Source organism: Callorhinus ursinus, unplaced genomic scaffold (genome assembly GCF_003265705.2).
Source record: "Callorhinus ursinus isolate GAN/ISIS: 27379988/994484 unplaced genomic scaffold, GSC_fseal_2.0 scaffold50, whole genome shotgun sequence".
Taxonomy (NCBI): Eukaryota; Metazoa; Chordata; class Mammalia; order Carnivora; family Otariidae; genus Callorhinus; species Callorhinus ursinus.
The window spans coordinates 3,723,207-3,744,753 of NW_027397112.1; the positions used below are offsets into that span (position 1 = coordinate 3,723,207).

Genomic DNA, 21,547 nt, shown 5'->3' on the forward strand with positions numbered 1-21,547 from the left:
AGGTTAACTAGAAGCAGGACATTCTCTGTGATTGGTTTGAGAAGTATATTTTATTTTCTCTGGTTTGGTTCTAAGTTAGAAGTAGGGGGAAAGAGTGGGATGTTGGAAGTCAATGACGAAGTCTAGACCATTTGGGGCTCACTGCTCCAAAAATTGTCTTTTGTCACTTGGCTATTTGTTATAAAGGCTATGGGTCAGTGTTGTACTGTCATACATGGTCTTGGCCATTGTCCATTTGTATATCCAGCCTCCCAAAACAAGCACCACAATATGGTGGTAAATGAAATGTGGGACAGCTGCTTTAACAAAAATACCCTTCTTGAAACTATAGCCTCCATTACCAATACTTGTAAATTGGATCATTTGTGATTAAAATTCCCAAAATAAAGTATTCATACTCCTCCATTATAGGACTCAAAAAAATGCATTTAATCACTCTTTTTTTTTTTTAGGACAGCTTGGCTTTCTTAGAAATGTAGTTATCTATTAGCTAAATATTAAAGCTGGACTGATTTAATTGTAGTTGAATCTCCCCAATCTCAATGAAAAATATTGTAACAAATACCCAGTGATAATGGTTTTTCTGTGGAGAAATTGCATGACCTTGCAGTATAGGATCTTGAGAACAACAGCTCCTGCCATCTCTCAGGACTGGTAAACTCTAGCATGTTGGATGCATAACATAAGTTCTTAGACACATGGCATTTTACCCATTTTGTGTTTACTTTAAAGTGTGACTCTATTTTAACAGTCCAAAATTATTTTAAACCTTGGTGGTGGCGGGGGGAGTGTATAATAAATTTCAGCCTTGTTAAATCTACCAAACCAAATTTGTTTTGGCCACAAAAAGGAAGGTAGACGTATTCTACCATTTTCCCCACCTTTTCTTCTGGCTCTATTTCTGTGGCCTCTTACATCATTGGCTAATAAAGTGCACTGGATGGATGTGGTGATTTGAATATTTTGCCAGTCCATTCTTTCAGTCTAGTTGGTATCTGTGTATACAGTACACACGTCTGCTAATTGTTGGCACCTCTCTCAAAGTCACAAATGCCAACACTCACCAATCAACAGGATTTTCAGCTTGTTGATGCTTTCTCTCACAGAATGATTTATTTAATATTCTCACCACCCCACCCTCCACTGTTTGAAAATATTGCAAATTGCTACCCTGAAAATAAGGACCAAGAGACAGGCTTAGCCGAAAGAGCTGAGCTATTCCGTGCAGACACTACTTGAAGATTACTTTTATTTTCACTTTGATTTTTCCAAAGCCTTAAGTAAATGCAAATGTTACTATTGTTATTTCTCTTATGCTAGGAAATCTGGAAAATACAGAGGAAGCTTCAGAACACACGGCCGTCTGGGGCGCAAGAGAAGCGATGGAAGAAAATCTGAGTCATGAGTTCTTGCGTCAACACCCAAATCGCCATTTTCTCCGTGTTTACTGGCTATTTCTGAGAATACTTCATGTCTTTCACCTTTCCTCAATCCATGGTTGATTGTTCCCTTTATTTCCCCTTTTTATTTGGCTTTTCCTTTCCTCTCTGTGAAATACCTTCTTCCATTTTGTTCATTATCAGCATTAAGACTTCCTGCTTACTGACAAAAAAAAAAAAATCAAATTCTGATAGTTGTCACAAATTACAAAAGAACAGTCGGGCTGTGCCTCTTCAAAAGGTGAAAGATTCAAAACAATAAATAGAAAAATAAATGCTTCCATCTAATATTATCTAACCATTTTATAATGGCCGACATAAACAAAAGGCACAATAAATAACAGAAAGAATGGCAAGGAAAGGAAAGGAAGGTTATCTTTCATTTCGGTGTGTTTTCAGTGTGTTTCTGAGGAAAGTGTGGAGTCTCTCATTTTTCTGCCATCATTGTCTGTTATGGGTTGGACTGTGTCCTCCCAAAAAGACATTTTGGAGTCGTCACCTCTGGCACCTGTGACTGTGACCTTATTTGGAAATAGGGTCTTCGCAGATGTAATCAAGTTAAAAGGAGGTCATTAGTGTAGGCCCTTGTCCAATATGACTGGTGTCCTTCTAAGAAGAAGGAATGTCCACCCAGAGAGAAGAATAACACAGGAAGGCAGAGGTGGAGGTTGGAGTGGTTTTGCCACAAGCAAGGAGCCTCAGGCTACCAGAAGATGAAGAGGCAAAGAAGGATCCTCCCCTAGAGGCTGTGGTGGGAGGGTAACCTTGATTTCAGAATTTAGTCTTCCCAAACCGCGAGAGAATAAATTTTTGTTTTAAACCACCCAGTTACAGTAGCCTGAGGAAACTAATACGATACCCATACTTGCATTTGAAAGGTTATTTTACACCTTCTAGAATTTTCTCCCATCTGTTCCTTTGTTTCTGAGGGATCTTCTACCACCTTTGCATCAATGGACTAGTATGTAGTTCAATTATTTCCAACTATAAACCAGCTGCCCCATGGAAGTCAGGTTCTGAGTTTGTTTAGATATTGAGCTTACTCTCTGGTTGTGACATATCACATTCCCAAGAGGAGATGGAAATCTTAAAAAGTTGCTCTTCAACTTTACCTGATATCTACAGATCGCTGGCTGTCTATTTCCTGGAGGGGAGGGGGGGTGAGGCTGCTTAAATAGTTTATTCCATAATTTTGAATATACAGGCTAAAGGGAGCAAACACATTTTTGGAAGACGTTAAGTAATTTTGATTCTATATGAAAACTGAGACTCATAAAACAATAAAAACTAAATCCAAAATATGAGTAGCCTGCTCTGCTTCACCTAAGTGTGCTTTTAAATAGACACTTTGGTATTCTGTTATTTATGATGCAGACCAAATTTTAGATTTTTTGGTATTATAGAACACCTGTTTTCCTGGCCTCTGAAGGAGGCTCCGCTTCAACAGTACAAGTGACATCCTTCCCACCTGCCTCAGATTAAACTTTCAACCAGGCCACCAGAGTATTTGACATGTTAACATTATTCACTATACAGGTCTGTGCACCCAAAAGTCTCAAATTAAATGTAACTATTACATGAGAGAGTAAAATAAGAGAGAAGTATCTCTTCATGGAATAGTTCAGGATGATTTGAGAGTATAGGTTAAAATCAAGCAGAGAGGTCCCTATGTGTCTTATAAAGAAAGCCCTATGTGGGCAATAGCAAGAAAGTGAAAACCTACCTGGAGTAATAACAAAGAACTAGGCCAGCAACGGAAAGAACAGATAACATTAAAACATCAGAAAGAGGTGTGTATGTGTGTGTGTGTGTGTGCACACTCATGTGTGTTGGGGAGATAGGGTGAGGTACTACAGGGAAGGAGGGCCCCAAATAAAATAATTTAACATAACTTGTTTGCAGTATATCCTATCAAAGAGCAAATTCTATTCTATATCATTTCTAAGCCTAACTTTTTTATTCTTTGCCTCAAATAAATGATTGCTATTTGTTAGGCCTTCCCCTGCTTCCTATATTCAAGGCAGGTAACAGGTTGTTTGCAAATTTATGATTTCTAAGACATAATGCCAGTCCACAAGAAGTTCATAAGCTATTTAGAAGATAAGATATAAGAAAAAGAAAATGACTACTTGAATTGTATTCTTATTTCAGTTTTGCTTTGGTTAATAGTCAGATGAGTGGGAAAGGGTCATGGATGAAGGTCAAGTGAGTAGAAGAGGAAACAGTCAAAGGAGGGCAGGCTCCTTGTTGGTTTAATTCAAATTCATTCTGTAAGATGTCATGCAAAAGGTGGATTTGGCTAGAACTTTGAGATACATGCTGGAATAAATAAGAGTCCAAAGGGAGAAGACTTAACGTTCTCCAGATGGCATCAAAGAACACAGCATTTTTGTAAAGCGAGAAACCTGGATTCATAAAAGAGAAGTGGTAGCTGAGAACACCAAAACATTACGTCGTCGGGCCCCAAATGGCAAAGCTTTTACCTGCTTGGCTAAGGACTTTGAATCCCTTTTTTTCTTCTTTTTTCAGTAGCCATATATCTCTTAAAGAACATTTCTGGGGGCACCTGGGTGGCTCAGTTGGTTAAGTGTCCAACTCTTGATTTCGGTGCAGGTCATGATTTCAGGGTTGTGGGGTAAAGCCCCATGTCAGGCTCTCTACTCAGTGGGGAGTCTGCTTGAGATTCTCTCTCCCTCTCCCTCTGCCCCTCCCCCCGACCTGCTCATGCATGCTCTCTAAAAAGAAATATATATATATATATATGTATATGTATATGTATATATTCTGAACAAGGTTTCGGTTACATTTCTGGCAATCAAGGCAATTAGTAATGGATTACCTTTCCATTTCTCAGGTATTGTGTTTGACCAACTTTGCAAAATTATACAATACACATCCTTGGTCACCTAAGTAGATGAATCACAGCTTATTGGAGAGAGATTAGAGAATTTGATAATTCAAAACGATAGCTACAGACTTTTAAGTGTCTTTAGCATTATGAATATGCCAAAGTCTCCCAATGAATTCAATTTAATCTGTAAGTAGGACTACATACCTAAATCAGGTCCACAATTCAGCCCAGAAAAGGAAAGGACCTGGGAAAATGACGTCCAAGTGTTTTCATTAACCTTAATTGCCCATATAATGTGTGCATTTTCATCCAGCCAAAGTGTAACAAAGATGATCTGTTCTCTACCAGCAAAAGGTTGGTGAGAAGGCACACAGTGTTTTCAGGTAGACTTTCCCCCTTATCTTAGAGCTCTCAAGCCTCAGAATTTTCTTTCAAGGGAAACACAAAAAATCCAGAACAATGACACCATTCAACTATAAAATCACTGTGATCAGCCTTTCCATGGCTGACCCTTTAGACAGGAGCAGAAACAGCAGGTTCTGTCTGGATTGCGTGGCCCTGTTTTACCAGCACAAATACTTTGGCAGGGAGAGAAGTAAGTGATTAAATCCAAGGCAGAGCCTAAAAATATAAATGCTGAGCAAATGACTGAGTAGCTTTTTTTTTTTTTTTTTTTTTTTTTTTTTGCTGGGCAAGGTGATAGCTGAGGCCGAACGGAAGTGGCCACCACCGGTTCCCCCTTCGAGATGCCCTTGCCACAAGCACTAGTTCAGGGCTGGACGCAGCAATGGGAGCAGTTACCGTGAGGACATGAAATGCTGGCGGAGTGTCTCAGGGTGATGTAACTAGAGATTCTGAGCAGAGTTAGTCAGAGCCCTGTGTTCTCTGTAAATACTGGAGTAACTAGCTTTTAATCTTTTTATCGACATGCAGCGTTGGTAAACAGAGATAGGGAAACCTTCGAAATAATGTTACCTGCACTTCTAAGTCTAGTTTATAGCTAAATATTTCCCCTTCTTCCCTGGAAGGTAAGATTCTTCATTAGCGTACCCTCTGATTATAGGCCCACAGTGACGGAAACCTTGTAGTTTCACACTTTAGGAACAGAAGGGCTTTTTAGGTTTTTTGGGCTTTTTTGTTTGTTTGTTTTTCTCACTGCTTCCCCTGCCCCTAGTTAGGAATCCCACCTTCGGGACCTATGGAGAAAAATTAGCGACAAAAAAACATGGCTTTGGGTGGTTGTTTCTCTTCAAACTTCAGGAACTTAAAGCAAGTAACTGCTGCCCCCTTCCTGATAGTTAAGACCCATGTACAAATTATGTGAGGCTCTGAATTCCATCTAAAGCCAAGAACTTGGGTGGTCAGTTGATGTGGCTTGAATACCGCAATTTCAAGAACACCTCCTACCTGGCTCCCCCATAACCCCCAAGCATACAACATAGTACCTGCTCATGGGAGGTTTTTAACAAGTGTTCTCTACTTTTGTAAGTCCGGGAAGAGGACAAACAGAGGAATCCAAGAGAAATTGATTTAATTTGCCTGTCCGTATCTACATACTCCATATGGCTACCTAAGGACAACTTTGGGTGAACACAGACTGAAAAATTTTTTCATTGAGTTTCAAAATTGAATTTATGGATTTTTTTTTGAACTGAGGGCTTTTAAATTATTGATCCATATATATATGTGTGTGTGTGTGTGTATACATATATACATATATATGTATATACATATATATATATATTTTTTTTTTTTTACAGAGCAAGGGGACATGAGCTGAATTGTGGGAGGGGCAGAGGGAGAGAGAGAATCTCAAGTAGACTCCCCACTGAGTGTGGAGCTCGGGGGTCATCTCACAACCCTGAGATCATGACCTGAGCCGAAATCAAGAGTCAGACGCTGAATCGACTGAGCCACCCAGGTGCCTCCCGATATATAAATTTTAAGTAATTCAAGCCATGGGATGACGTCTGGCCTTTGGATAAAGCTATCATAACGCAGTTGCCAGAATCACATAAACAAACAACAAATAAAATGGTAGTGACAAAGACAGGCCCTGCCTCTCCCTGATTTTTAAACAAAAATCACTTGGCTTCCTTGGATTTATTTTCAATGGCAGCTACTAACTACTTCAGACATAGCCACAGTATACCATCCCGTTTACCCACAAGTTAGAAATAGTTGTCTCTTCTGGGTTTAGAGAAAATGCTGCATTCAAGAAGGGTGCTCACTTCACTTCTGTTCTCACATTTATTGAATGAGTTGGAATTAACTCTTGCAATAAAATTCAGTTCCCTGGGAATGTCAACATTTCTCAAGTGTCTGTCTACCATGTGCTGTGTGACATTTGTAAGAGCTACCATTGACCCAACTGGAAGACAAAACAGAATTTCTGCAGTGGTGACATGCTTTGGTCTAGACCACTGGTTTTCAAACCTTCGGATCGATCAGAATCACTTAGAGGGATCGTGAGGAAGACAGATGCTGGACTCCAGCCCCAGAGCTGCTTATTCAGTAGGTTTGAGGTGGAGCCTGAGAATTTGCATTTTGCACAAGTTCCCAGGCAATTCTGATGCTGCTAGTCCTGGACCACACTTTGAGAATGACTACAAGTCACACGTGGCAGAGTTTAGATTAAAACCCAGGTCTGTCTGATATTGAAATGCAAGCTGACACCACACTGAGAAGATACCTGTTATCCTCCTAAGATTTCTCCAGTACAGAGATGGAAGAGGCAAGAAAGCAGGAGTACATGAAAGAGAAATGGATCTGGAGGCAAACCCCAGAGGCTGAGTTCCCCCCCTGGCCCTTTACCAGCGCATCCCTTAATTTGGCTGATCCTTACTATTTCCATCACTATACGAAGAATTCTCTAGTATTTTCACTACTCTTGCAAAGGTGTTCTGAAGACAAAATGTGATCATTGCTGTCAAAGCATTTTCTAAGCTTTGAAGTGCAACCACAGGGGTTGTTTTGTTATATTCATTAGGAATCAAAAAGGAAAAAAAAAAAAAAAGAATAAAGGTGAACCAAACAAGAAAAACAAAAAACATGCCAGTGAATGATCTGGTCTTTAATTTAAAAGCTGAGACTACGTAAAAGGAAATGCCAAACACAACAAAGAAATTTATTAGAAACTTCAGGAGTTCAGTGATCTTTAGGATGAATACACTAACGGTTTTAAGGGTAGGGCAACTGCCAAATTTTTTCGAATTTTTTTTAACTTAAAGAGTAAACATCATATTTCTTTAAGAGATGGTCTTATGATGAATACTGAAAAATGATTAATACATCATGCAATTATTTAATTATTTGATTATTATGCTATATGTTATTTGATTCTTATTTTCTGATGCAATTATTTTTGAATTGTAAAAGTTTATGTTAGCAGCTTTCTTAGGAAGTACAGTTTTCTTTCTTTCATAGAATACTGAAAATATTTTACTTAAAAAAATACAATTTTATTATGTTGATGGTTGGCTTTTGTCTGGTGCTCTTTCTTGAAAATATACATTTGACTCCATTTGTATTACATGGCCGAACCAATGAAACACAGGATTTGCTCTTCGATAAATGACTTCATCACTGTTAATCTTCACTGAGTGTTAATACAGGAGTCAAAACTAAGATTGCTTCTTCCTACTCCATGAAATTTCTCATTGTAAATATTTGCATATCAAGAGCAGTAATTTCTAGCAAAATGAATATTTACTAGCACAAAGAAAAAGGGCTATTTTACATTAGATTAATGTAGAAGAGACTTTTTGCTCTAAACCGAGAAATTTCTCAGGACCCACTGGGCTCTACTTTTATCTCCATCTTTTCCCTCAAACAAATGGCTTATTTGATCTTAGTTCAATATTTGGTATTAAAGCCAACGGACTTTCATATGTCATTAGGACCATAAAGAATGACTGCCTTTTCCCACATCAGTGAAATATTGCTCAACGGAGTGAAATTCTTATTGACCTATGATGTTAAAGTTCTGTTTGTGTTTATTCACTTTTGATGAAAATGACAAAGCCCTGTATTGGTGTGGCTGGGGTTCTGCCCCTTAACTAGAGGGCAGATATCTTCTCTGTTTCTGATTGGCTTGTTTTTATTTTTTAAATGCCACAGAGAAAGAACACTTTAATGCCTAGCATGCAAACGAGAATACTTCAAAGAAATCAATAATTACAGAGTAGAGAGCTGGGTCCCATTGGTAGGGTTTGATTCTATTTTATCATTTCAATGCCTGAGCATTTCTCATGCTTTCCCTTTGTGTTGTGTACAAAGGTTTCTTGAATGCTGGGTGTATAATCCAAATTATGTGTTAATATCATTTAGCATTCTTAATCATCACGCAGCTATGAATTTATGGAAAACTGGGGTTCTTTAGAGGGCACAGATTAGTAGTTAAAAACAGATACCAGGGACAAAGACTGCCTGGCCCAAAATCAGCTGTGCCATTTACAAGCTGTGTGATCTTTGAAACATTGCATGGCTCCTTTGTGCCTGCTTCCTCATCTGTAAAAATGAAGTTCATCATAGGGATGGAAGGATTAAGATCTGTGAAGCACTCATCATGGGGCACAGCATGTCTTTTTTAAAACAAAAATCAATCTGTAAATTGAAAATATTATTTCTGCAGTCAAGCAACACACATTCCTTTGTTATTGGTAGGGGAAACATCTCAGAAGTTTCTCCATGTGGTCTCCTATCATTCATAGAAGATTGAGCAAAAATGTCTTCTATTCATGACTTCGGTAACAGAACATTTGGGTTGTGGAAACAATGAGGCCATTTCATCATTGTGACACTATCTTTGAGATACAGAGAAAACGTGCAGTCTCCGAAAGACTCAAAATCTGCCTAACGAGGCAGCATCGAAGGAAGAGAAAAATGAGACAGGTTAAGTTGAAAGGGTGAGTCAAGCACAATCTAATAAAGAGATAGCAGAGACAATCTATGCAAGATGGTGCTGATTAAAAAGGAGTTTTCACAGGACAGATTTGGCACAACATTTTGAGGCCATTTCTAATCTTCAATGTTTTTTCAAAAAATTAACAGTCAAGGAACTTAGCTATCGGTTTAATGTATCCCATTTTCTCAGCTTAAAAGAGGGATAAGTTATGCTAAATCAGGACAAACGTTGTTTCTGTGGGGAAATGGTTGGTGACTTAAATGAACAGGTATAATCTCATGAATGAAAGGATTTGGGTTAGTGTAGAAATTTGGTTGCTATCCATTCAGCACCACCACATTACTTAGGTGAAATAAGACAAAGCCTAGGGGATCTAAACTGACTAAGATATCCAGAATGAATTCATTCCCAGTGTTCACTTTTAAGCATAGGGGTAATCTAACATCACACAGCCAAAGTGAGACTCTAAAAGCCGTTAAACCTTTAACACTTCCAAAGCTCATTCATGTGCCTTAGTCTCACTTTTTGCTTGTAAAAGAGACAAAGCAGTTCTATTGCAACGTATACCAGAGTGAATTAAGACTCTCTTCCACCACAAGGATAGCTATGTGGGGGTAGGAACTATGTCTCAATCATTTGTTTTATATTCTGAATGGCAGGTGACAGGTGTAGTAGATTTGGATTGTATTAATTTAGCTAAACTGGGACCACATGTTCCAGAATTCCATTCCCTTCATAGTTCCAGGTTAGCCTGGACCCACTGGGAGACATTTCGCATGAGATTTGTAAGATGCAAGCCATATTCTTTTTACGTCAGAAGGTTGGCATAGGGCATGAGGCTTTGTGGTCATTCACAGAGGTTGTCACTGATCTGCTGCCTCGTGTGATTGGCACTGAAAAGCAGGTCACCCCACAGTTTCTGAAACTCTCTTCCTTCAGCTTCTATGGCTCCTGGTTACATGATGGCAGATACCAGCTTCTCCTGCTGGCCACCTTCATTATCTAATTGGAGGCTCAAGCATTGTGAGAGACGGATGTGAGCTCCATTTCATCCTGATGGCTTCCAGATCATTTTCACTGGTTCTCATCTGTTGTCTTCCTTCATTTCACATGCATCTGTCTTTCCAACTGCCCGCCTTGTGGCTTCAGGCTCCAGCACCAGATAAATACACACACACACACACACAAACACACACACATACACACATGCATGTATATACACACACATATTTAATAGGCTCAATTATCAAGGTTTGATTACAGAAGCAGAACCACTAGGAAAATTCATATTTATTTTATAGATGAGGAAACTGATGATAGAGAACTAGTCACTGTCAAATAATAATAAATGTGTAAAGATGGTGAGATTGAAGACTTCTGATGTTGAGCCCAATGCACTGCTGCACCATGATGCCTCTTTCTATCTACCCATCCGTTGGTATGTAGGGTAAATTCCTAAGTCCACCTTAAACCCACCATTAAGATATAAAAAGAGATTCTGTCCACCTACTCCATGAACAGAGTGGGCACCAAGTTAACATCCATGCAGTTAAGGACAATAAGGCAAAGGAAATGGACAACATCAGAAGAAAGTAGAACGCTGATAAGCAATTATCAAGTTCTTCAGATTAGAGAGAGTGCTCTTTATTGAAAAAACCTACCTTGCAACGAAACCAGTGTCCTCTCTAAAGTAGGAAAGCATCACTAATTATTTTGTCCTCTCTCTTCTCCATTCTCCACACCTCCTGTTAAATCCTCCCCCTTTCCCAGAGCCAGTCCCAAGTAATGGGGAACTTGTTCAGTCGTAACGACTACAGTCCTCAGTCATTTGGGAGAGAAGGGTGGGCACCATAAATATCCTTCCCATGCCACCTACTGCTTAGGTCATACCTATGTTTTCTATTCCATTTATTTCCATTCTACTTTCACCGTCACACTGAAAACTCTATGTGCCAACCCCTCAGAACTTCTCACGTTCTTCCAAACATGTCAGGTTCTTCATAAATCAGGCAGACATTTCTTCTTTCTTTTAGCTTCCCTCAAGTCCCCAGGCACAGCTGGTTTTTCTGCCTGTGTCTTCCTTTGCTAGGTTTTGACTTTCCCAATGGCAAGCAACTGATAGATTTATCTTTATATACCTAGTGCCCAGTGCAATGAGCATTGCACACTGATTTAGAGTAATGGAGGTACCATTTGTTCAAGAAACCAAAGCGTGGAAGATGACAATGTTCTGTCCATTGAATGGCAATGGGTTTACCAAATGCTATGATTTCGATGCCTACAATAGCCATGTCCACAATCCTATACTAATGGTATAGCGATTACCATGGTATTTGATTGTATATCATTAGTATAGTCCCTTACATTCCACACAAAAAGAAGCATGGTGACTCTGAACAACTCTTGCATACAGGACACAATGCTGGACTTCCACTCACCTCCTAGTTCTGCTCAGTCTGTACTCCCGTGCTTCTGTTTCACAAGCTGCTACAGCAGATCATAACCAAATTCCATGCCGAATGAGAAGTTGTGTCCGCTGTTCACACTAGCAAAGAACAGGAATGATTTGATGCAATCATGCAGGGGAAACACACACAAAATAATCTGCCTATAGCTATATAATGCATGGAAACATTGTCCTGGTTTCCATCATGCTAACTCCTGTGAGTGTAAAGCACAGTACATTTTACTTCTGTTGGGTTTTGTTCAGGTCTGCTTGTTTGTGATTTTGCTCTCCTTAGTTTTATTTCTCCAAATGTTTCTCTAGCCTTTCAACTCCTGATGCAAATGGTGCAATCTTATCATCAGCACAATATTGTTATCGAGCACAGCTAAATAAAACTTTAGTCATAAGGAAATGGAACCACTTTCTATTCCCACAAAGCCTAAATTTAAATATGTGTAACTTTGTTCAAATTAGTCACACCACTTTCTCCTTGAGTGTTATCTAACCACCCACAAGTTGGCTCAACTCTGTCCCAAATAAAAGGCAGGCTAAACTCACAACAGGAACAGGCTTCTTGCTGTGACGATCCTGGTGTATGGCTCATAGTCTTTAATGTTCTGGCACCTTCTCAATTTTAGGTGCAAGTCTGGGGAAGGATTTTACTGTGCCATCTATAAATAGAACTCAATAGTACATTACCAGAACACTAGAAGGTCAGTTAATAACCTAATAGCTCATCAAAGATGGCTGAGTGTTTCTTTCAGGTAAGTGCTAGTTGGCGAGAGCTAGTTTGCTCTTGCACAGCAGACTCGATGTGCTGGCTTCTGTCTAGGGGAGCCCTGAATCAGAGATCTACTGAACAATTTTTGTGGTCCAGCCATTATGCTAGGTGCCTTGTTTTGTGAGGTTACTTTGGATTATTTTCCCGAAGTAGAGACAGAATGTCCTGAATTACCCATTGTTTGGAAAATTCTCACATGAGATGTGAAGAGTACATAGTCGTGAAAAGACTGGCCAAGTTTGTGGGTGAGTAGATATTTTTCTGGGGCAGAGCCAACTAACTAATCAAGTAGTAACCTAACCCAAGAATTTGGTCTCACAAAAATTATCCTTTAATAGTACTTCTCAAAATTTTCCATTAAATGAAAAACCTGAAAAAAAAAAAAACCAACAAGAGAAATGAGTATGTTACCCTTATCCCTTCCCCAAATCCTAGGGGGATCTGAAAATATAACATAAAGGATTGGGCTGAAGCTCAAAATATTCTGGTCTTAGGATTTTTCTTTAAAATCTATGCTCATTTTGAATTCTGGATATATATCTCAAAACACCTGAACTACAAAAATAATTCTTTAAACTGCTTATCAGTTAAATTATTTAATTCATCTTATTCTCAATCCAAATCCTGGAGTTAAATTAATGCTTCTGAAATGTACACCATGTTTATCTTGTGGCTTCTCACAGTTCCTGGCACATCATTACTACCATGAACATAGTCATTTGGAAGCAGGACTCCTACTCATGAAAAATCAACGGCATGCAAATATAGGAGAGAATATATAATAGCTGAAAAATATGGTGTAGAATGTGAAGTTAATGGAAGAGGAGACAATGCCATTAGGATGGACCACGGATGCCTTTTAAAGTAACCCGTTCTTTGTCTTAGTAAAGAGAAATTACTTTCTCTTTGGCCAAACTGCATGGTAAAAAGCTATAGTACTGAAAATGCCGTATTAAATTAATGGCTACTTCTCTGCCCAAATGATCACATTTTTAGGCATATCTATTTTGTGGAATTAAAAATGTAATAACTAATAAAGTACGGTTCTTAAGTTCTTTTATAGAAACTGACGCCTCAAACTTAGAATGTCTGTATGACAAAATACAATCAGGGTTGAAAATGTCCTATGTCACTGTGATGGTTAATTTTATATATCAATGTGGCTAAGCTATAATGCCCAGTTGTTTGGCCAATCATCATCCTGGATGTTTTTGTGAAGACATTTGTTAGATGTGATTAACACTTACAATGTGTCCACTTTCAGCAAAGCAGATGATCCTCCAAAATACGTGTGGCCCACATCCAAGCAGTTGAAAGTATTAAGAGCAAAATTGAAGTTTCCCGAAGGAGAAGCAATACTACCTCAAGATTGCAACATATGAAACTCTGCCTAAGGTTCCTGCCTGCTGGTCTAACTCGCAAATTTTGGACTCAAAACTATGATTTCAGGGCACCTGGGTGGTTGGTTAAGCGTCCGACTCTTGATTTCAGCTCGGGTGGTGATCTCAGGGTCGTGGGATCCAGTCCCACGTCGGGCTCTGCACTCAACAGGGAGTTCTGCCTGAGGATTCTCTCTCTCCCTCTCCTTCTGTCCCTCTCCCCGTTTGGGTTCTCTCTCTCTCTCTAAAAATAAATAAATCTTTCAAAAAAAATACTACAATATCTGCTCTTACTTTAATTTCCAACCTGCCACCTAACCTACAGATTTCAGACTTGCCTTCCCTGGCGATCACATGACCAATTCTTTAGAATAAATCATTTTCTGTCTCTCCTTTTCTATATATCCTATTGGCTCTGGTTCTCTGGGGAACCCTGACTAATACAGTTACCAAACGAAGGGAAAGAAGATGGCAAATGTAAGGCAAAGAAAAATCTTGTAAAACAGTTCATAGTAAAAACAGTATCTCAGGGGCACCTGGGTTGCTCAGTCAGCTGAGCATCTGACTCTTGGTTTTGTCTCAGGTTTTGATCTCAGTAGGCTCGAGCCCCAGGCTGGGCTCTGCTTGAGGATTCTCTCCCTGACCCTCCCCCTTCCCCTCACACATATGCATGCTCTCTCTCTCTCTCTCTCTCTCAAATACATAAATCTTAAAAAAACACACACACACACACAATATCTCAGTGTTTAAACTTCCTGAATTCTAAAAGCCCATCCTGAACAACAGCCACATGCCCCAAAGAAGGCTATCCCCCTATTGCTTTCCTGAAAAAAGTTCAATGGGTTGGTGTGTTAATCCTATCTTATTTTATCATGGTCCTAGGCCATTGAATTGCCCTTAATTATGTACAGATCTGTCTTTTTTTCTGCCAGACTGAGGGCAGGGACCAAGTGTTTGTTATCTTTGTATCCAGATTGAATAAAAGATTATTGATTGCATGGGAACATGGTTCTAATTTAAAATGGAATATAATGAAAAATTAAAATTCACCATAATAAAAGATGCTTTTGGTTATGTTTCCTTGAACATACTTTTTTCTTTAAAAAAAAAAAAGAAAAAAGAAATAGCTGAATGTTTGTTTTTAAGTTAAAAGAACAAATCTTGTGGAATATAATCTGAAGCCACGTAACCATTTGAAGTCTTTTAAACTATACTCATGTAAGTAAAATAAAATTAAGAATTGAGGTGATATTTCTGGACCATATTTAAGGTGAAGATCACCTTTATTTGGAATTGTCAAGTAAATCTACTTTGGGACTGTTTCTTACTCAGATTGACTTTTCCCCAATTTCCTTTGCATCTGTGGACAGTTTCAGGTCTATTTTTGAGAGAAAGTGAATGTGGAGCCAAGGTAACTAGAAAAAGTTGTATTTAATAGTGAAAAGCCTCTTTAAAATGCAATGTACATTTTGCATCTGAATTCTTGGTTTCAGAGTAGAAAACCCTGGAGAAAAATAGTTGATCCCATCTTTTGCAGGCAAAAGCAGCCATAAAAAAAATAAAGTCATTCAGTCCCTACATTTTAATAACCACAAAGTTCAGGGCACATATGGCTTAAAGGATGATGATGAGATCTCTCCTCCAAGTCCTCTGAGGCTGGCCAGCTGAGAAACCAGGATGCAACTGTCTCCACATAGGAATCCTTCAATGCAATGCATTTCAGAGTGTAGACAAAGCCATTTTTCTCCCACTGAAGCTGAGCTCTTGGACCTAGAAACCTTAACCAAAAACAACCTATCTGAGTTTATTTCAATGCTAATAGATGCCATGGACTAAATGTTTGTGTCCTCCCACTGAGAAAATGGCCCTCTATGAACCAGAAAATGGGTCTCACCAAACACTACATATACCGGTATCTTGATGTTGAACTTCCAGCCTCCAGGATTGTGAGAACTAAATGTTTGTTGTTTAAGCCACCCAATCAGTAGCATTTTTGATACAAAAGCCTGAATGGACTGAGATAAAATGCATCTCAGAAGGACTGTTTATTTAGATCCCTTATTTCCATGGTTTCCAACAGAGGGACTCTTTGAAGATGCTAAGACTGATGGACAACCTGCTGGGTCATTATGTGCTAAAAGATGAGAGAAGATCACATCCTCCTCAGGGGAGAGGCATTTGGAGAAAGCCTTCCAGAAAGCCTTCTAATACTGTTTACTGCCCAAGAAAACTAGTTTTGCTTTGTAGCCCCCCTGTCTGTTGACAGCAGCCAAAGAAGACCTGGTTTCTATGGTGATGAGATTTGTGTGTTCCTTACAAGTCTCATTTGGTGAGCAGGTCATTGGCCTCAGCATAGTCTTGATATTAAGATACTTTCTTGTTCTTCCATTGGTCAAACTAGAGGAGCCATGTCTTCTTTTACCCTCATCCCCACTTCTGTATTTTCTTCATCCACATCACCTGTCTACCATCTACAATGCTCTTCCTCACTGTCTTTCTACCTATTCAAACTGATACCTCCTGGTGATCCTTCATAATGTCTCAAAAAACCATCTCTGAGACATTTAGCTTGCAGAATCCTCTCCATTCTGGAAAAAAATCCTGGCACATCCACATGACCTCATCTACAACTCCTCTTCCCCTTGCAACTTTGCTTCAGCCACACTGATCCCCCTTGCTGTCTCTCAAACGTGCCAGGGACACTCAGAGCCTTGCCCAACTATTCCATCTACCTGAACTGTGCTTCTCCAAGATATCCATATTGCTCACTTCCTCACCGCCTCCAAGTCTTCAGTCAAATATCACCTACTTAGTGAGGCTCCCTTTTGACAATTCTATTTAAAAATGTAGAGCTGCAATAGACAGCTTTGAAGATGGTTCCCTAAGATCCCTGTTTCCTGGTGTTCATGTTCTTGTGAAATCCCCTCCCCTTGAGTGTTGGCTGGAATAAGTGACTCACTTCTAATGAATAGAATTTGGCCAAAGTGAGGGGACATCACTTTCAAGATTAGGTTTGAAAAAGACTCTGTCTCTGTCTTGTTTACTTGCCGCTTGCTCTAATGGAAACCAGCTGCCATGTTTTGAGATATTTTATGGCGAGGCCCACATGGCAAGGAACTAAGGAAGGACTCTCGCCAACAACTAGTGGAGAACTGAGCGCCCCCCCCCCATCCAACTGCCCCAAAGGAACCAATCCTGCCAAGTACCATGTGATTGAGCTTGGAAGGGAATCCTCCCCCATGCAAGGTTTCAGATGGTTAGTTCCAGTGGACACTTTGACTGCAGTATGTGATCCAGAGGACCCAGATCAGCCTGGATTCCTGACCCAGAAAACTGGAGATGACAAACAATTTTTGCTCTGAGACACAGTTTTGGGGAAATTTGTTACACAGCAATAGATAACGAATACAATGCTCTCACTCCTCCAGCCCCCGCCCCCAGTAATTCCTTCCTCCATTGTGTTTTCCTCTATACTGCTTATCACCACTAACATGCTTTTAATTTTACTTCTGGATAGACTCCCCTAACATCTACTATAAAATGCAAGATTCATAAAGGCAGGAATTTTTGTCTTTTTCTTTTCATTAATATGTCCTTTTCATCAATATATGTCTAATCAATGCCTGGCACAGAGTAGTCAGTCAATAAATATTTGTTGGATACATGATATGTCATGCATTGACAAATCATCTGTTTTTCTTCCTTCACTAGTCTTAAATTCCCAAAGAAAGTGGTTTCACCCATTAAGCAATCTCCCATGCAACCCACAAGCTTTAGGACTTTTTTGTCACTTAGTAAATATTTGCTGAGAGAACCAATCAATGAATAAATCAGAGAAAAATGTCTCTTGCTAAGTACACTACCAGTTAAATCAGGGAAATGACAGGATGACCCATTATCTCAATATCAGTGTCTTACCAGGGGTTAAGGAGCTGAGACCATGATGGTAAAAAAACAAAAACAAAACAAATTTAAAAAAAGAAAAGAAAAAAGAGAGAGAGGGAAAATTCTGGAGTTTACTTTTCCACAAACAAAACATAGGTCGTTGCCCTCCTGAAAAAAAACAACTTATTTCTTTCCCATTATCCCCAAAAATCTATTAGTGGAAAAAACAAATAAAATTTCCTCCAGCTAGAAAAACTGCTTTTATCAATGTGACATAAGTAATTGTGTATGCCTAGAAAAGAAAAGCAATGCCAGCCATCTCTTGGTAAAAACAATCAAGGTAGATTCTTGGGGGCTAAGGCTTCAGTCATGCTGAGTTACAAAGTTATGATGATAGGCTCCCAGGTATGTTAAAACAATATCCATGGATAAGACATCACTCACAGGTTCATAGGAAGAGGGTATTGGTGACCTACATGTTCTCAGCCACATCCATGCACAAGGACCACACATGAGAGATCTTTTGGGGGCATTTCCTCTTTGCCCTTTGTATCAAGCCTATTAACTCTCAATATTCATCAGATTAGAAAAGGTAGGGTATTGTGTGGTGATGGGAAGCATGCACATTTTATTCCTAAAGTTAGGTTTGAGGCCACTGTTCCTAGAACAAGGAGGTAACTTTATTTATACTTAAGAATAAATTCATATGGGACAAAAGCTGGACAGTTTGTTCAGATGATGGGTTTTGTAAATTTGAAAAAAAGGTTTACCTAAATATATGAGTTGTTTTGGTACCAAATATTTGCTCTAAATATCCTGTATATGTCTATCATCTTCCCTAAAACTACACTTTTTGCTGTTTCCTAATTTTCAACTAACTGATATCTAAGCCTTCACTTGGACTCACCACTAATATATATAAAATGGAAGAAACATAGTTTTCCAATATCCTTGAAAACACTTGTTCTCTTGCAAGTCAAAATATACTTATTTAGGAAAATGATTTCAAATAGCATCCTCCTCAAGTCTTTTCTTCCAATGTCAAATGTGGTCATGGTCCTGTTTTGAATGAGACTAATGACTTGGATTTACCACAATTCTCATGTTCTAAAAGTAATCCTAAACAGGAGTTACTTCTACCAGTTACCTCCAGTTCCCCTCTGTATCTTCCTCCTTCTGTCTTTGTCTCTATCTCTCTTTCTCTCTCTCTCTCCCTCTCCCTCTGCTAATTTGAATGGACGTGAACTCTGGACCCTGTTCACTTTAAACTTCTTTTTAGCTTCATTTCAAGAACTCCTTAAATGGCATTCTACAAAACAATTGTAGTTTAGGCTCTTTGTGTTACTTTGCTGGTTAAGATCTGACATAGACAGTGGTTGGCCTACAGTTTCCAAAGTAAAGTGGCAAAGATACATTAATCTAGTCTTTCTTCCTAAGGCTCTGACTCTTGCCTAGCTGTAGCATTAATGCTCAGCAGAAATATTCCATCCAGGTCTATTTTCCTAAGAACATTTCAGTTCATATGATCATCTAAGAGCTTAATGCACTTGGTCAAAATCCACCTGGTTTGTAAAAAAGTTCATAGTTACCACCTGTACCCACTGCCAACAGAAACAGTTCAATTGTATACAATAGAGAATTCATAGTTTCCAGAGGGCAAAGATCAACATGTACACACTTGTCTCAATACATACCTAAGAATAAAATTTCTAAGATTTTATTGGATGAGGAGAAAAAAAAAACCTTTGGAGAAATTAAAGTGAACACAACAAAATGGAATTCTCTACTTCTAATTTATGTCAAAATAAGTCTAGAACTGGGCACCTGGCTGGTTCAGTCAGTAAAGCATGCTACTCTTGATCTCAGGGTTGTGAGTTCAAGGGGCATAGAGCTTACTTGAAAAACAAAAAAACAAAACACAAAAAAACGGCCTCACACAGGCAACTAGAAAAAAGGGAGCATTTAAAAACAAGTCTATAAACACGTATATTTTTATTTCCTCTCATATCATTATTTACAATTCCCAGAAAAAATTAACCTATTTTTTCTTGAAGTTTTTTGAAGGTGTGTGTAAAAGCACATTTCAATGTTTGAAGCTATATATCCATAAATGTCTATACACTTATGCAGGATGCAATAATTTGCTTTCAAAAGAAATTATAGAATACTCCATCTGGTATTGAATATGGAATACGATAAAGTCACTTTTAGATATCTACATATATAGTGTCATGTAAAAGCTGTTTAATAAACTCTATAAAGACCAATTTGAGAATACTTTTGACCAAAGTTTCAAAAGAACTCAAGGAATATGACACTACTTAAAACACTCGCATAGGAAATTAAATTATCTTAATTGCCTTTAACTCAACATTGAATTGACATTGCTGTGTACAAAACATTGCTGCCCCTTAAACAGAAGCCAGCATGAACAAAGCATAGGCTGAATATAACAAAAATACAGCAATGCTTACCTTTATTCACTCTCCCTGCAGAGGCTCTATGAGCTTGGTGCTCCCAGCTGAGCAATGGTAAAAATGTTCTTTAGTTAATAATAAAGGAAAGAAAAACTCCAGAAACCAAGAACTTGAGTTAACCATTGACACAGGTTTGTTCCTACAGTCCCACCTGAGAATCTACATAGGTAGCCCTTGGCATCTTATAAAACAGGTGATAGCCGGTCAGCTGAGACAGAGGTTACCTCACTGCCCCTGTCCCTCTGGAGGAGGTACAGCGTGAAGGGCATTCAAGCATACCCTGATTAACTTTTCACCAGGTCAGGGAAATAAAGGAGGAGGATTTCCTGGGCCAGAAATATGTTCAACAAATATTGATAAACAGGCTTGGTTAGGTGACCTATGGAAATGCTCCTACCCAATGCAAAGAAATCCTTTTTACCAGAACTCTACCTCTTAGCAAGTGAGGGCTGAGATCCAATGCCAATGATACTGAGACAGGACAGCTAGAAATAGCTAAGCATCCATTCATTCCTTTATTCAACATGCCTCTAACGATTAGTTACCCTGTACAGCACAGTTTCAAGGAACTAGTCTAGCATCTTTGAATAAGCCCTGATAAATGGAAGACAGAGATGGAGACTGGAGGGTCCTCCCTCCCTGAACCCCAAGGATCAGAGCTTAGGACAGAAATGATTAATAAAAAACACAGGCTGTGGTTCACATCCAGGATATGCAGTCTGATAGTTGCTCTGCCCCAGCAATAGGTCCTAAGAGATGAAATGAAATGGTGAGTGGTCATGTGGTCAAACTAGTGGACCGGAAGTCAGAAAATTGAATAAGCGAGAAGGTGGATTTAAAATGGTAGAGTCAAGAGAAAGGTCCAGAAGAATGTGAAAGGCAGCCACAAGAAACTAAAGAAATAACAATCCCAAGCTCTTCAGAACCTGCGGGAGGGGTGCCCAGGAGATCCCAAAAGGAAGATTGTGCAGGCAAGGAATTCATGTATTTTTTTACTCCCAAGAGCATTGGTAGCTGGAGGATCTAGGGGGCCCCATCCAGTTTGGTCAGCCCTCCGAATTTAGGGGGTCATTTCTGGGTTCTGACCGTAGTTGCCATTTTGGGGTTTTTGGGTTTTGTTTCCATTTTTAAAAGCATGAACACTTGAGGAAGCAAGATATGATTTTCATGTTAGTGCTCACTAGGCTTGTGATATTGGGAGCTATGTACGCTGTCTGCATCCCAGTTGCCTCATCTGTAAAATGAGGATGATAATAATAAATACGACCTACTTTAGGAAGATAATTAGTATCCTCAACCTGCTATAGCTATCATTAAGGATTGGACATTCTGATGGAAGCACTGATTTTCTGCTACAGAGTACCATGCAGAAGAGTCTGAACC

The 21,547-nt window shown here is 39.1% G+C and overlaps 1 protein-coding gene across 8 annotated transcripts in view; it reads right to left on the reverse strand.

Annotated features, from left to right (window-relative positions):
* The window catches only part of KCNJ16 (potassium inwardly rectifying channel subfamily J member 16), a 52,270-nt gene extending 31,937 nt beyond the window's left edge, over positions 1–20,333 (reverse strand). For 6 of the 8 annotated variants that reach the window (XM_025889992.2, XM_073883194.1, XM_073883186.1 and 3 more), the window contains exons 1-3: positions 20,162–20,333; positions 15,382–15,580; positions 11,635–11,741 (exon numbers count right to left, since the gene is read on the reverse strand). The gene's annotated coding sequence lies outside the window, so the exon portion shown is untranslated. The remainder of the gene's footprint in view (positions 1–11,634; positions 11,742–15,381; positions 15,581–20,161) is intronic. The other 2 variants (XM_073883191.1, XM_073883187.1) reach the window with 1 other exon arrangement.
* Positions 20,334–21,547: the final 1,214 nt, after the last annotated feature.